Source organism: Prinia subflava, chromosome 11 (assembly GCF_021018805.1).
Source record: "Prinia subflava isolate CZ2003 ecotype Zambia chromosome 11, Cam_Psub_1.2, whole genome shotgun sequence".
NCBI classification, from domain to species: domain Eukaryota; kingdom Metazoa; phylum Chordata; class Aves; order Passeriformes; family Cisticolidae; genus Prinia; species Prinia subflava.
Window position 1 is genome coordinate 304,200 of NC_086257.1, and position 13,696 is coordinate 317,895.

Here is a 13,696-nt window from a genome sequence, read left to right on the forward strand (position 1 = left end):
TTTGAAAAGCAATGTCCACAGTTACAACATACTTTCAGGATGACAACATTAGTGTGAAATCACATATGAATTTCTGAGCTGGACAACCAGGGATTACTGCAGAAAGGCCAAGTTCAGCTTTCCTTCACAAATGTACAGCTGTATGAACCCATGCCTCTAGAGACAGAAGTCTGGTGTGCAAATATCAGTGTCTGCCCAACTTCTTTTTTCTGTATCTTTCAGATTTAAAAGTTCAAAGGAATAAATCAAAGCAAACAGCCACAGGATGAGTGGGCTGTTTGAAAAACAAAACAATAGTTACAGCAATGGTACTTTCAGTTCTGGAGAGATCCTTGTTATGATGTATTAAGAAATGGAAGTGCTTGAATGCAGATATCCTTGCTCTTTCACAGAAGCAAGCAGAAGGTGATATTTAAACATAACTCTTTGTCCTTGGCCAGGCTAAGTGCTATCTGGTGTAATATCTGCTCTTTGAAAGCAAAAGGTAATGTTTTGTTCCAGAAGACATTTCAACAAGCACTTAATCACTTCTATTTCAAACAGATACACTTATTACCGCTGACATCGTAGCTCCACAGCGAGAGAGAAATGCAGCAAGGGGCTGCTGGAGGGAGCCTTCTATTGTAAGCAGCAGACACTACAAATGTTTTCTGAAGGTTAAATGAACTGAAACCAAAACTGAAAGTAAATAAATCGGAAGACTGAAAATTTTACTGAACAAACACCAGCCACCAACAGTGTTATGCAACCCTGCCTTCCAAGGAAGAGCAGCTTGTCAAGCCCCTGACCTGCTCAGTGTGATACTACATGCAGCTGACATTTCATAGAAAAAAACCCCTGGTTTTCAGAGACCTTCCATGGCCAAACCTACAGAATGAACACCTGGCACTTTGTGAAGAACTGTTCCACACTATTTCTGTTTTGCAACCCTGAACTGCATTATGCAGGGTGTCCCAGGTGCACTCCAGTGAGTGAGTAATCCTCATGTTTAACTAAAGCAAGGGCACTTTGACAGAGCAGACCCAAACATTTTTGGGCATTACACACATAAAAAGCATGAAAACGTGTAGCCAGTGTAATTACTCCACTAGGCAGTTATATTTTTCAATGAAAATGCTTCCTGGAAACACAACATTTCATAAATTCCACAATTCAAGGCTCCTGCAACTGGGCTCAAGTGCTTTCAAGAAAAATGCAGATGTCCAACTGTGGATGTCCACACAAAGTACTCAGCAACTTTTATTTTTTCTTATACATTCTGGAACTTAAGATAACTCAAGTGCATACAGCTTGGTGACATCCTTGAACCCTCACTTACCTGCATTTCCTTAAACTTCAACATATAAGCAAATCAAGCATTGTTTTGAAGGGAATTTACACACTTAAAGTCTCAGCTTGGTTGTTACTGAGATTTCAACAACACTTGTTGGTCACCTTGTCACCCAATTTCAGTTCAGCTTAGGGACACAGACACATGTCTATTCCTCCAAATCATCTTTCAGTATCTGTACTGGGCTTCAGTGTAAAAACAAATACTCTACAAGGAAGCAAAAAATTACTTCCAAACTCTGGAATACATCCCGGTCATTCACCAGCAGGTAGTACTTCATGGCTGGCCATTTCACAAGCAACAAAATAATGAAATAAATAAATGTGGTGTGTAATTTGTTATGGTATTGTTTCAGACACCTTCTTTGCCTTCTTAACACAGGAAGTCAATTTTTTCCCAGCATGTATTCCACTGTAGCAATGGAATGCAATATGAAGCAGTGAAGCCAGGAAAAGAAAATTATAAAATGTATCACACTGGCAAATAAATTTTAATACTGTCAAGTTGGAAATTTATTTTAAAAATCTAATTTATAAAAGTATTGTAATGAAATAAAATTACAGATGAGTAAGCTTGGGCTTTCCAAAACCGCTGGATGGCTTGGTGTAATCACTCTATCACGCCAGTCTGCCTCTAAAAAGTATTAATCAAATCACAGGGAATTAAACAGCCTGAAGTCCTAGTGCTGATTACAAGCCATTGCATTGGAATATGCTTTTATGAAACAGCTGAAAACAGCCTCCATATAAATCTTATGGAGCGTATGTCTTATGCTCTTGGCATCTTCTACAAAAACCGTCAGATTTTTGTTCTTTATATTGGAATGCTCAGGAAAAGACTGAAACCAAAGTTCTTAGTCTGAGAAGCATGTGGTGCTTAGAACCTGACTTTTCTGGTCTGCAAAAGGCTCCATTTTTCAGCTTAGTCCATACAGGCCTGGCATGCACCTGAGAGAATCTGCAGTTTCCAACTCCTGGAACCTCTCTTGGGTCAGCCAGGGCCACTCCCAGAACAGGATCATTCACCTGCTTGGCAGCACACACCAAGGCATGAGGTCCCCACATGCCCAGTGAAGAACTATTCATGATCCCCATAAGCCTCTGCTGAGCTCCCTGCACGTCCCTCTGGTGCCCCTCAGCAGCCTGGGGAGCCCCAGCAGGAAAACAGCTCTGCACATGCCAGCTGGCACATCCCAGGGACCTGAGCAGGAAAACAGCTCTGCAGATCTCCTCAGTGCTGCTCAGAGCACACCTGAGAGTGTCCCCTCACAGCTCAGAAAGGCCTCTGTGGCTTCTGTCTTCTGCTTCCTGGGACTTTGCTGAGGAAATGCTCTCAGAACACACTCATCCTCAACAGAAGCAGGAAGAAGGAAAGGAAAGCAAACAAAGCACTCTGCTCTCTGCAAATAGCACCACTTACTGCAGCTATGAGACAAAAATCCTTCTGTCTGAGTAGTCTGAACCACTCATTCAGTTGACAAAACTGGTCGGACTGAACCACTTGTTTGAAGGAAGCACCTTAATCCAAATTTAAAACACAGAGCATGTCACTGTAGTCACTTCTCAGTGCCTTTTGTAGCACCTTAACATGCTCTGAATCCATCACCCCCAACCTTAGCCATCATTTATTAGAGCACATCTAAAACACTGGGCCTGCTTTGTGTCCCTAAATACGAGTATTTCGATAAATTGGAGTGAATTCAATGGAGAACCATCAGAAGGGCCAGCTCTGGCCACCCGAGGAGAAGCTGAGGGAACTGGGCTTGTTTGTTCTTAGGGAAAAACAGCAGCCCTACAGTACCAAGGGGGAGGTGACCACAGACAGCCTTTTCAAAGTGGACAACTCTGCATTTTTATATCCCCTCACTAAAGAAGGCAAAAGATGCAGGGAATCTTAATGGCATTAGCATTATTCACTCAGCCACAGTCTCCTGGAAAACCCTCCTGCCTTGTTCTGAAAGCAGTCAAATGCTTTGTGGCTTGGCTTCAAAGCCTGGTCCCCACTACCCAAGTTCAGAGCACTGAAAATAGATGATAATTGGTAGGTGAGAGGAGTATTGCTTTGAGTTTAAAAAAACACCACATTTTTCTCTTCATATCTAAAAAAATCCTTCTGAAAGAGCTTTTTAAAAATTTACAAGGTTTGGCATTGCTCTTTTTCTGTTGATTCCAATATTTTTGATAGGGTTTTATATATTTTGAGATGACAAAATATTTTTATTATTTATTTTGAACATACTTTTGAGTATTGAGAGAAAGCACTGTACTGCTTACAAACAGGGAGCTAAAAGAAAGGTTCTGAAAGACTGCTTCATTATACTTTGAATCAGGACCTAAGGAATAATGCCACTGCAACAAGGAAGCCTAAAAAAGATAATAATTTGGAACTGGTTGGCAGTGGATTTCACATCAAATTGAAAAAGTTACAAAGATTTGCAATTTTTCAAAGAAAGTTGTTGTGTACTTACATATGTAAATTTTAAAAAATTGGGCGTTTTAGGCAGTTTTGTCATTTGGCCCAAGACTGGTGAGTTTTGCATGAAAGCAATTCACAGGTGAGCAGAGAGCATTTCTCCTCTCCCACTCTGAGGTACAACATGGTTGTCTCAGAAATGGGATCTTTAAAGACACTGAATGAGCTTTTATCTGTTACTTTAGAAACCCATTTATTATCTTAATTATTTTCCTAATGTCAGTCCTCATCCACAGATGTCTGCAACTAAGGCATGTTAGTTTAAAATAAGAAAAGGAGATACCTTGGGGCATTGCTGTAGCTATAACTGCTGCTTCGTTTTGATTTCTTCTGATAAATCTTTGCCTCAAATTTCAGTAGCTGAGCTACCTGCAAAGCTGATTAAGTGGTATAGGAAAAAATGTTAGAGTTGACTTTTTGGGTTCTTTTTCTCATTGTCTATAAACACTTCTGGATTTTTGTTTTGTTCTATTTTTTTAATTATCTCTACACCAGGAACAGAAGAAAACACTGCTAAAACCTCCTGGTGTAGATCTCAAGTGTGTAATTTAGTGTGCAGATATTCAGTGTGAAGGATGGCATTGCTTCACTGGGTACCTGGGTTACCTGGTGCCTGTTTCCTAATACAATGAACAAAAATCTGTTTCTGCTGTGAATATGTGGGTTTATGGTAAAAGTCTGCTTTTGTGGGAATCAACAGATGTGCACTTGACATTGGCTTTGTGCTACAGTACAGTCTGTCAGCATATTCATTTTGGGGAAGAGCTTTTGAAAATAAACAAAAGTGAAGCACAAACTGACTAATCAAATCCATTCAGTCATATGAATTGCTGTATGTTGTACCATTATGTATTCTCAGTACCTCAGTAACACCTCATACCTCATACCTCAGTAACAGACTCCATATTAGGACATATTTGCCACCTGTTGGCTTTACTCAACCAAAGCATTGCTTCCCTGGAAATTATTAAAACATCTCTGGGAAAGGGTTTAATATTCCTGACCACTAAGTGAAGGTGTGTAGAGGGCAGATAGGTCTCCAATATCTCCTCAACCTCTTCAGAAAAATTTAAATAAAGCTCTAAAATATTCATATTATGTACCAGGGCTTCCTTTTCAATACTCTCTTTGTGTTTTGTGTTCTACATTTATCCTTCAGCAGCTTCTTCACACGACATCTTTTCCCCCTGTCTGTAAAATCAATACACCCTGTCTCTGCAGTGCCAATAGATACAGAATGGAAGTAATTTAAGGCAGGATGGAAGGAAAATATACTGCATATGGGAAAAGAGGCATTGATACACAGTCCCACAGTTAAATTTACAGGTGATACACTGCAAAGCATCATCATAATCTACTAAAGCAGTGCTTTGTCTGTAAGAATACTGCTGCACATGTAATCTCCACAAAAAATCTTGTAGCTTGAACCTCAGCCTGTGCAGCCCTTCTTAAAAGTGATCACAGAGTCTCCCTGAGCAAGCTGCAGAATTATGACAGCTGGTGGCTGGCAGTGAAGGAGAAACTCACCCAGCCAGACTGCTTTCCTCCGGACGACCTTTTCTGCTTTTGAGACCGGAGCACCACCACTCTCCCAAGTGTCTGCAGCAGTGGCTGCAGGATGGAGTAGTTTTTACTCCTTGCTGAGGAAGCTGTTCCACAGCTATCAGAGCTGTATCAGAACTTGGATGTCTCTAGAACAGATGCTTATGTGATGTTACAGCTCTGTGGGCAGGGAGTTAATTTGGCAAATTAAATAACCATTCTTCTAAAGCTGCATTTATAAAGGACTACGTGTGATCAGTCATAGAATAAAGGAGATGAGCACTGTGCAAATGAATCCCTTCTTTCTGGAACCTCAGCTCTGTGTCAGAAGAACATTACCCAGAGAAGGGACCAAAAGACATTTCCCTGCTCCTTATGGATGTCTCAAGCAAGTTACTGCTTCCTCACAGGAGTTTTGGTGAGAAATCTGGAACCAGTTTGTATTTCCTACCAAAGGACTGGGAAGCATTTCCTTGCTCTTATACTCTCACTAATTGAAAGGATAATGCAGCCTCATGCTGATTGATTTAAAATGAGAGTTTGTGTACCTTATAAAACAATAATTCTTCAATATGAACTATTTAGTTGGATAGTCTAGGAAACTGTCTGTTAGAAAAACTGGAATTTCTTGTGTACCTGCTCAAGTATGAAAACAAACATTTATCTAATAAGAACTAAGTATGCAAATAACCATGTATCTAATCACAGTCTTCTTTCCAAACTTTTCAACTATTTACTCACTCTCTAGTACATATTTTTCTTCTGCTTAATATTCATTATTTTAAATAATTTGTTAAAATTATTATTTTATTTATTATTATTATTAGATTCAGACATTTTCTTTCACTTAAAAACCCCAGATTTTCACAGACTGTTCAGGAAACAACCCTAAGATTTGTTCTTTTTAAGAAAATATGGATAGAATATTTTGTTAAAACACCTTGAGCCCCACAGTTTATTATGCAATATAATTTATTTAACATGTCAAATGGAAGTGTGGATATCCATTAAATCACTCAAAAAATTTGGTGAGGAAAGCTCTATCTTTTAACTTTTTTTTTTCTCTTGAGAAATACCCCAACAATACCAGTTCATCCAAACTAATTCCTGAACTACATTTATATAGCATGTTTTCCAACTATCTTTCTTTATAGTTACAGATGTTCCCATAGGAAATGCCTTGTTGTATTTTATCAGAAATTCTTCTTTACTTTGTAGTGACATATAAAAGTAATTATTTTTCCCTCCTCAGTCATTTTCCCTCTACATCCATTCATTTGAATGCAGCAGGAAGAGCAAGCACCTAAAGCAGGTGAGTCTGTGTTTAGCAGCAGACTTCCAGATGTAAGACATGTTTTGATCTTTGATTTTCCTGCCATTAAAAACCTGAATCTTGCAGAACTCTGCAGTATGTTTTATTTGGTAGTTGACTGACACAGCCAGTGTCTTTCATCTCAAAAAAGAAGGTGAACACATTTATTGCAAGTCACCCTGTAGCAACTGGGGGAAATTTCTCTTTATTGTGAGATAGTTTTATTCTGGTTTGTGTGTCATCCTCGGTGTAAAAGAGGTAAGTATACAAATCTGACTGTGAGTTTTCCGAGAATTATTATCTGGTTTTGTCTGAGCTGCCTGCCCCATATGCTGGAGAGAGGATGTTAATTGCAGCACTGAGCTCCCTGTTAGCCAGGGTCCTCCCTCCTGATGCTGCCAGCATTCTGCCAGGCAGAGCAGATCACTGCCTTACACCTCAGCATCCCCTGCCCCTTTCAGAATCATAACAGCCACTCTATTATTCCAGCAGTTAATGAAGCCAGCTTAATTCCAAACACATATAACATTTGAGTCCTCTGCGAATGAACCTTCAGTGTATGAAAACAGAAAGGATTTAAGAAATCTCAGGGTAAACCTCTATTCACTAACTGTAGAAAAATAAAGGACAGGGAATGAAATAATAATAAAAGACATCTGTTAGTTTCTTATTCTGCAGTCCCCTGATGAGATCTTGCATGACAACAGTGCTGGCCCTTTTCCATCAGAAACCACTTTCACTTGAAATTTATCTGGCTGTTCCCCTGCACAGATTGGTTTCCTTACTCTTAGGAGAGACTTGACAACCCTGTCCCATACCTGAAGACTTTTACATTACTGTAAGATGGAGAGATGGTAAAAACAATTCCCTGGTGCAGTCCTTTACAGCTTTTAGTGGTACATATATACATATGAATGTATGAGATATATAAATATGCACATGCATACATACACACAACATACATTCAGGGTTTTTAATTACAAATTAGAGTGACACATTTGAAAACAGGGTTGTACAATAGTTATGTATTTCTAAAGCTTTAAAGTAAAAGCGGAACTGTTTTTAGAGAGCGAACACGGTACAATCACTAAAATTAATAAACTTGAAACAGCTCATATCGATGTGAATATTTTCTTAGACCAGTTTGTACTATTCTAGTTGTAAAGATTTCAGGGTACTTTCAATAGCTCCTATCAGAATAAAATTATTTAAAAACTGTTAAAGAAAGAGAAATTTTTGGAGCATACAAAGATGAAAACATTTTCAGAAACTAAATATTTAATAACTGAGTTGGACTGAAATTGAAACTAAACTGTTGAGGTGATACACAGCTAATGAAAACTGATCCCTGTTAAATCTACTATTAAAGTTATTATTGATATTTCTTAAACTACCAAATAACAAAGTCTTGGTAGGTAATAGAAGGGAAAATAATTTATATAAACTGTTATACTAGTTCCCATAATGAAATTTCTATGGGATTAGGATGAATGTTGGTTCTTCTTCACCAGTAGGGAAATTCTTCCTGGACATTAATCTCTCTCTTGGTCTCACCGCCTCATGTAAATAAACCCAGTTAACATTACTTGACTGTGGTGCTCTGTATTGGGCCATCCCTCTTTCCAGGCTTTCTGGGCTGACGGCTGGTCTCCAAAGGAGAGTTACAATGGGAGCAGAGCAGTGGCCTTCTGTTTCAGAAGCTATATTCCCTTCTGAGGCTGTCAGAAACTGATACCCAATAAAGGGAGCAGCGCTGCTGCCAGCAGAAGTGAGACAGCCAAGAGGAGATCAGACCACTTAAAATATTTTTCAGGTTCCTACTCTTTAAACAACTTTACTGTTGTTTAAAAAATAAATAACAAACCAAATAATTTCTATTTTATCTGCTCTTTATTCTCATAATATTTCACTACTTGTAACAGGAAACTTTACTGAACAGTAACTCATCCTGGTGTATTATTTATCTTTTTTTTTCTCTTTTAAAAAATCCCCTTTATTTTACTATTAATTAACACCAATGGATCATGAACTAACAAAAGGCAGATAAGTCCTCTGATGTCAGGGTATAAAAAGAACAAATAAAACCATTAAGGATAATGCAAAGATCTTTGCTTCAGAGATGCAGGATGGCCATTGCCAGCTTGCATTTTTCATTGGAAATCTACAGCTGAGGAGAGCAGGAAAAGCAAGGGAAGAGAGGAACTGTACCTCCCACCACAGATGCTGCAGCTTGTCAGGCTCAATAAAATACTGCCTTGCTCCTATCAGGGCAGAAAACTGCTCTTATCTAAATGGAAACAATGATCAATATTCCGAGATGAATGCACTTTACTGAGTAATGATACATGAGGACTTTTTTTAGACCAACTTGAAACAACTGACTCTGAGGAACAAAAAGATTAACCAAAATCTCAGCCAGAATAAACAGTACAAGTTTTATTTCCTGCCTCCCAATTTAAAGGCCTTCCATGGCTGTTTCATTTATATGCCAGATACTGATCTACACTATGATTTGTCAGTATAAATTTTCTGTTAAATATCTCTTTAAAGAAGCTAATATAAATGCTATATACCCAAATGTGTTTATATATGATCAGAGATAAAAAATTGCAAAGACCTGAGGAGATCATGTCTTTAGGAGTTATTCACAAACAGAACACATTTGCCACTTAGCAAATAAGAATAATATTGAGAACTATGAAACCCACCAGATACTTTGAGCTCCTACCTAACTGAAATGGCCCGAATACCTCCTTTGTTTCCTAACCTGAGATCTGATATTCATTGATATTATTTACTGAAGTAGTCAATTATTTTTTTGAATTTTGACTATTGATGCATTTATAAAGCATGAAACTGCTTTATTTCCAAATGGTACCCACTGTGTTCCTGAGGACATCATGTACACGTTTCATGTACGTTGAGGCACAAATTGTGTCAGTCTTATTTTCTTGCATTATTGATGTCCTTTCCAAAACTGAAAAGGTGTGGGCATTTGAACAACCTGAGTTCAAAGGGAGGTGATATGAGCTTTTGTTCTGTGAGTTTGTTCCGCCTTCAAGACAGCACACATAGAATTCTACTTCATTTCACTCATGAGGCCTCATCATTCATCTTTGAATCTTATCTGGAATTTAAATCACTTTCTTTCATCTCCAGGATCTGCCTTCGTAGATGACACATGCAGGGATTCTGCCTGTTAGATATTTCTATTAAGAGATTTGCAACAAACTTATTTTTCACTCCTTAGAGGGTTCTCTCTGCAAATGAAATTGTGGTCATAAACTAAATGAAATGCCCGTTTAACACGCCTGATGAAACATACATTATTTGCTAGAAAACCAAGCAAATAATTTGCAGTTTATTAATAATACTTAATCAAAACATAGACAATTAAAAAAACCAAAACTATGGGTGTTAATACAAAACAAGCTCTGCTATTCTTTGCCATTACCTCTCAAATATTAATATATAGGGGTTTAAATTCAGTTTGCTTTCTAGAAACCTGGCTGAAATGCTAATATTCAAATGTTTAGTCAAGCATACTGACTGCCTGCTGCTCTAAGGACTGAGACAACTGAGAGGTGTGGCCACACTTCTGAAGGGTCTGCAGGAACTGAGGATTTTTGTCTCCCTGAGCATCAGGAGGTTGCTTGAAGAAAAAGGAGGCTGTCACTGTTTGAAGCAGGATGATACATCCTTCCCTTGCTGCTGGTGTCTAAATAAATAAAACACTTGGTTCAGGCAGTCTTTAGGATGTTATAAAGGTACAAAAAGTGGGATTAATGCAAACTAGACCCCAGAGATGAGGAAAACAAGGTAGCTGGGGCTTGTTTTCTTTGGAGGGCAAACAGTTGTGCTTAGCTCTGAAAACACCTCCTGAAGAGAGCTCCTGTCTCATCCCTCTCACACAGTCCCACCTACATGTCGCTCACTTTGTCAGACCAAGGGATTACAGTCCCTTATCAACCCACATCCCACAGGAAGTGTTATGTGCTGGCAATAATTCATTAAATAAACATCTAGACGTGGTGCCTCAGCTCTCAGCTCCCATCTGGAAAACACTGGGGTTCCCAGGCTGGTCTGCACACAGAAGGCAGCCCACCTGGATCCTGCCTGGTGCTGCAGACCTGTCCTTTGCTCGCTCTTTGAAGGCTCCCATCACTTGGCAAATCCCTCTTCAGAGGCTCTGATCTCTGAAGGAAGTGCTGAGACTGCTTGCAAGGGTTGCTTTAAACATGCTCAGCAAAGCCAGATGGAGCTGACAGAGGTGTTAAACACCTCTCACAATTTCCACGTTTGGGGAAAGGTAATTTACTTGAAAGATTATTTGCTCTGTTGAAAGTGCACAGTGCAAATTGTGGATGAAACAATCCTTGCTCTTACATAAGTCTCACACTGAATTGAGAGGATCTCTCCAGAGAACCATGGGGGGAATCTCCCACTGCTCTGGATACTGCAGCAGTCTGAGCTGGAGACAGCTACAGCAGCACAAAGGCACTGCAGAAATAGGTGCTCCTTCTCCACACAGATTAGTCTTGGATTTACTTCTGCTCCAGCAGGCACTTAGGACATAATGCATAGAAAAGCAAATACTATTTTGTTTTTAATGCAGCTAAAAGGTGGCAATAAGTCATACTTGGCTACCTTAATAATTTCTGTAAAGTGAAAAATGGTTGTGTGTCCATGCTGCTGTATTTATACATAGAGGTAAGTCAGGAAATGATAAAACCCAAATATTATGCATAGTCTCTTTAGTGAAATGGGGACTGCTGGGACTTTAATTACAGAGCTGGCATTTTGCAGACAGACTGATTATATGTTGTATATCATAGGAAGGTAATTAGTTATCAGCTGTATTTGTGACTTTGCCAGAGAATGCTGTTATTTTGTCAATATGCAGCTTGCTTTTAGTACTAATCATGATCATGTTCTTAGTACTTTTATGGGAGGAAACAAGTTAGCATTGAGGATCTGCATCCCAGAGTAGTTCTGGGTTGATGTTAGGGACATGAAACAAATAGACTGGCAAGACATTTCCAGTATCAGTGTTGCACAAGCCCTTAAAATTTTATGGATCTCATTAAAGTAATTGTTTAAAGATTCAAACATTCACTCACAATTGAGCTGTCTGAAATTTTCCCAGTAAAACACTGTTTTGCTGACTGGTAAATGGGTGCTGAAATTACTAGTGTTAGAAATTGGACAACAGATTCTTCAGGTTAAAAAAAAAACACTTAAAATTTTGCCTTTTGGTTTTGCCAAATAGGTCAGGTATTTGCTTTCAAAATTTTAAATTACTTAAAGAAAAAAAAATCTGAATGTTAAGGACAAAATTTCCAACATGCTCTCCTAAAGTATGTAATAACAGACGCAGACCAAGTTATATGGAAGTCTTACACGACATGAAACAACTGTAACTGCAGAAATAAAGACAACAGGTGAATTGTCTGCTGTCAGTGATTGAAGAGATGGAGTCTCCATGGTTTGCATGCATGAAGCTGATTTTTTGATTCCAGAGCTCAGTATTTATACCTTTCCACCTAGAACTAAAAGTAACCACTTGCTCAAGCCATAACAACTGTAACAACAACTATGTTTCCTAGTAACATTGCTTAACTAAAGGCTAACACAGACTTGCACAGGCCTTTACTGCCTTGCATGGTTTGTTACAAGCAAAGCACACACTTATCTTTTGCTTTCTCCTTCAGGGTGCTGCACATCCACTTCTAACACAAGTTCAGCAGTACTCTGAGCCCTGCTTTGTTATTAGCTGTATTCCCACAGTCACAGCCAGCTGAGAGTTGTGTATTTCTGAAATCCAAGGACAATTAGTCCATTTGGGCTAGGAAGTGACAATCAAGGAGAGAAAGAGCAGTCCTGCTCTCGCAGGCAGGAATCCAAGTGTGACATCAACATCTCTTATCACCTGAAGGCAACTGGACATTTCCTGTCACCTCTGCACATACAGGAGTCTCCTATTGCACACACTCTAGAGCCAAATTAATACCATCATTTTATGTTGGAATTGTAATACACTTAACTGTTATCCCAGTTCTCCTTCTATTTACTTTAGCTGAACTCTGGGTGGTATATTACTGCAAGAATTTTCATTAAATCAGCCACATTTGTTTAAATATTCATCATACAGAAAATGAAGGCTGAATTTGAAATCAGGGTCTCTGCTGGCCATGGAACTGCAGCAAACCCTCAATTGGGAGTGCACTGAAATGCAGCAAACCCTCACTTGGGGTGATGGCAGAGGTGCCTCAGGGAGAGAGGGCATGAGGCCACTTAGGAAAGAACAAAAAATGCCACACAGGCCATGTGTGCAATTACAGCAACAGTAAATTCCTCTGAACAGGTTTGAGTCCACAGGTCAATGGAGTGAACAAACTGGAATGGAAATGACTGAATCAGTAATGAAAGGATCACTGTTAGATTGGAAAAGAACTTAGTGAGACCCTGAACTCTGAGTAACTGCTTGAAAAAGATGCAGTAAAATTCGGGAGTGTCTGGAATACCCTTAATTGTCCATTTGGAAGAACTCTAAAGCAGGGGTAGGAAGATCTGTGCAGTATCAGTCTGCACCTTTTTGTCTTTTTCCAAGCAGTTGTAAATAAATTGGAAATAGGAACTTCATTAGCTGCTGTGAGGATATTTTAAAATTGGAAGGTTTGTTATAATACTCTTCCAGAACTTTATGCAACTTCTATGGCATAGTGATGCTTCTTTTGGGAAATTTTCTTGCTGATGGAGGTCTGCTATGACTTTATTATGCAATTAAAAACCAATGCCAAAAAATATCATAGCTATCAATAATACCAAAGAATGCCAAGAACTTTCCTGAAATTATTATTCAGTAAACTTGTAATTTCTAACATTAAAGTTGCACTTAGAATTTCCTTTGAAGAGAAGTTCTGCTAATGTAAAATTCAAGTGAGGATCCTGCTTTTGCCTGCCTAGGAAGTTTCTGTAGGGTTCATTGCCTGCTTACAAAGAATATGCAACTCTGAAGTAGAAAAACCTTTCAAGACATG

At 38.8% G+C, this 13,696-nt stretch overlaps 1 protein-coding gene across 4 annotated transcripts in view; it reads right to left on the minus strand.

Annotated features, from left to right (window-relative positions):
* CLSTN2 (calsyntenin 2) overlaps positions 1-13,696 on the minus strand; it is a 353,548-nt gene that overhangs the window by 62,033 nt on the left and 277,819 nt on the right. The gene's annotated exons all lie outside the window — the stretch shown is intronic.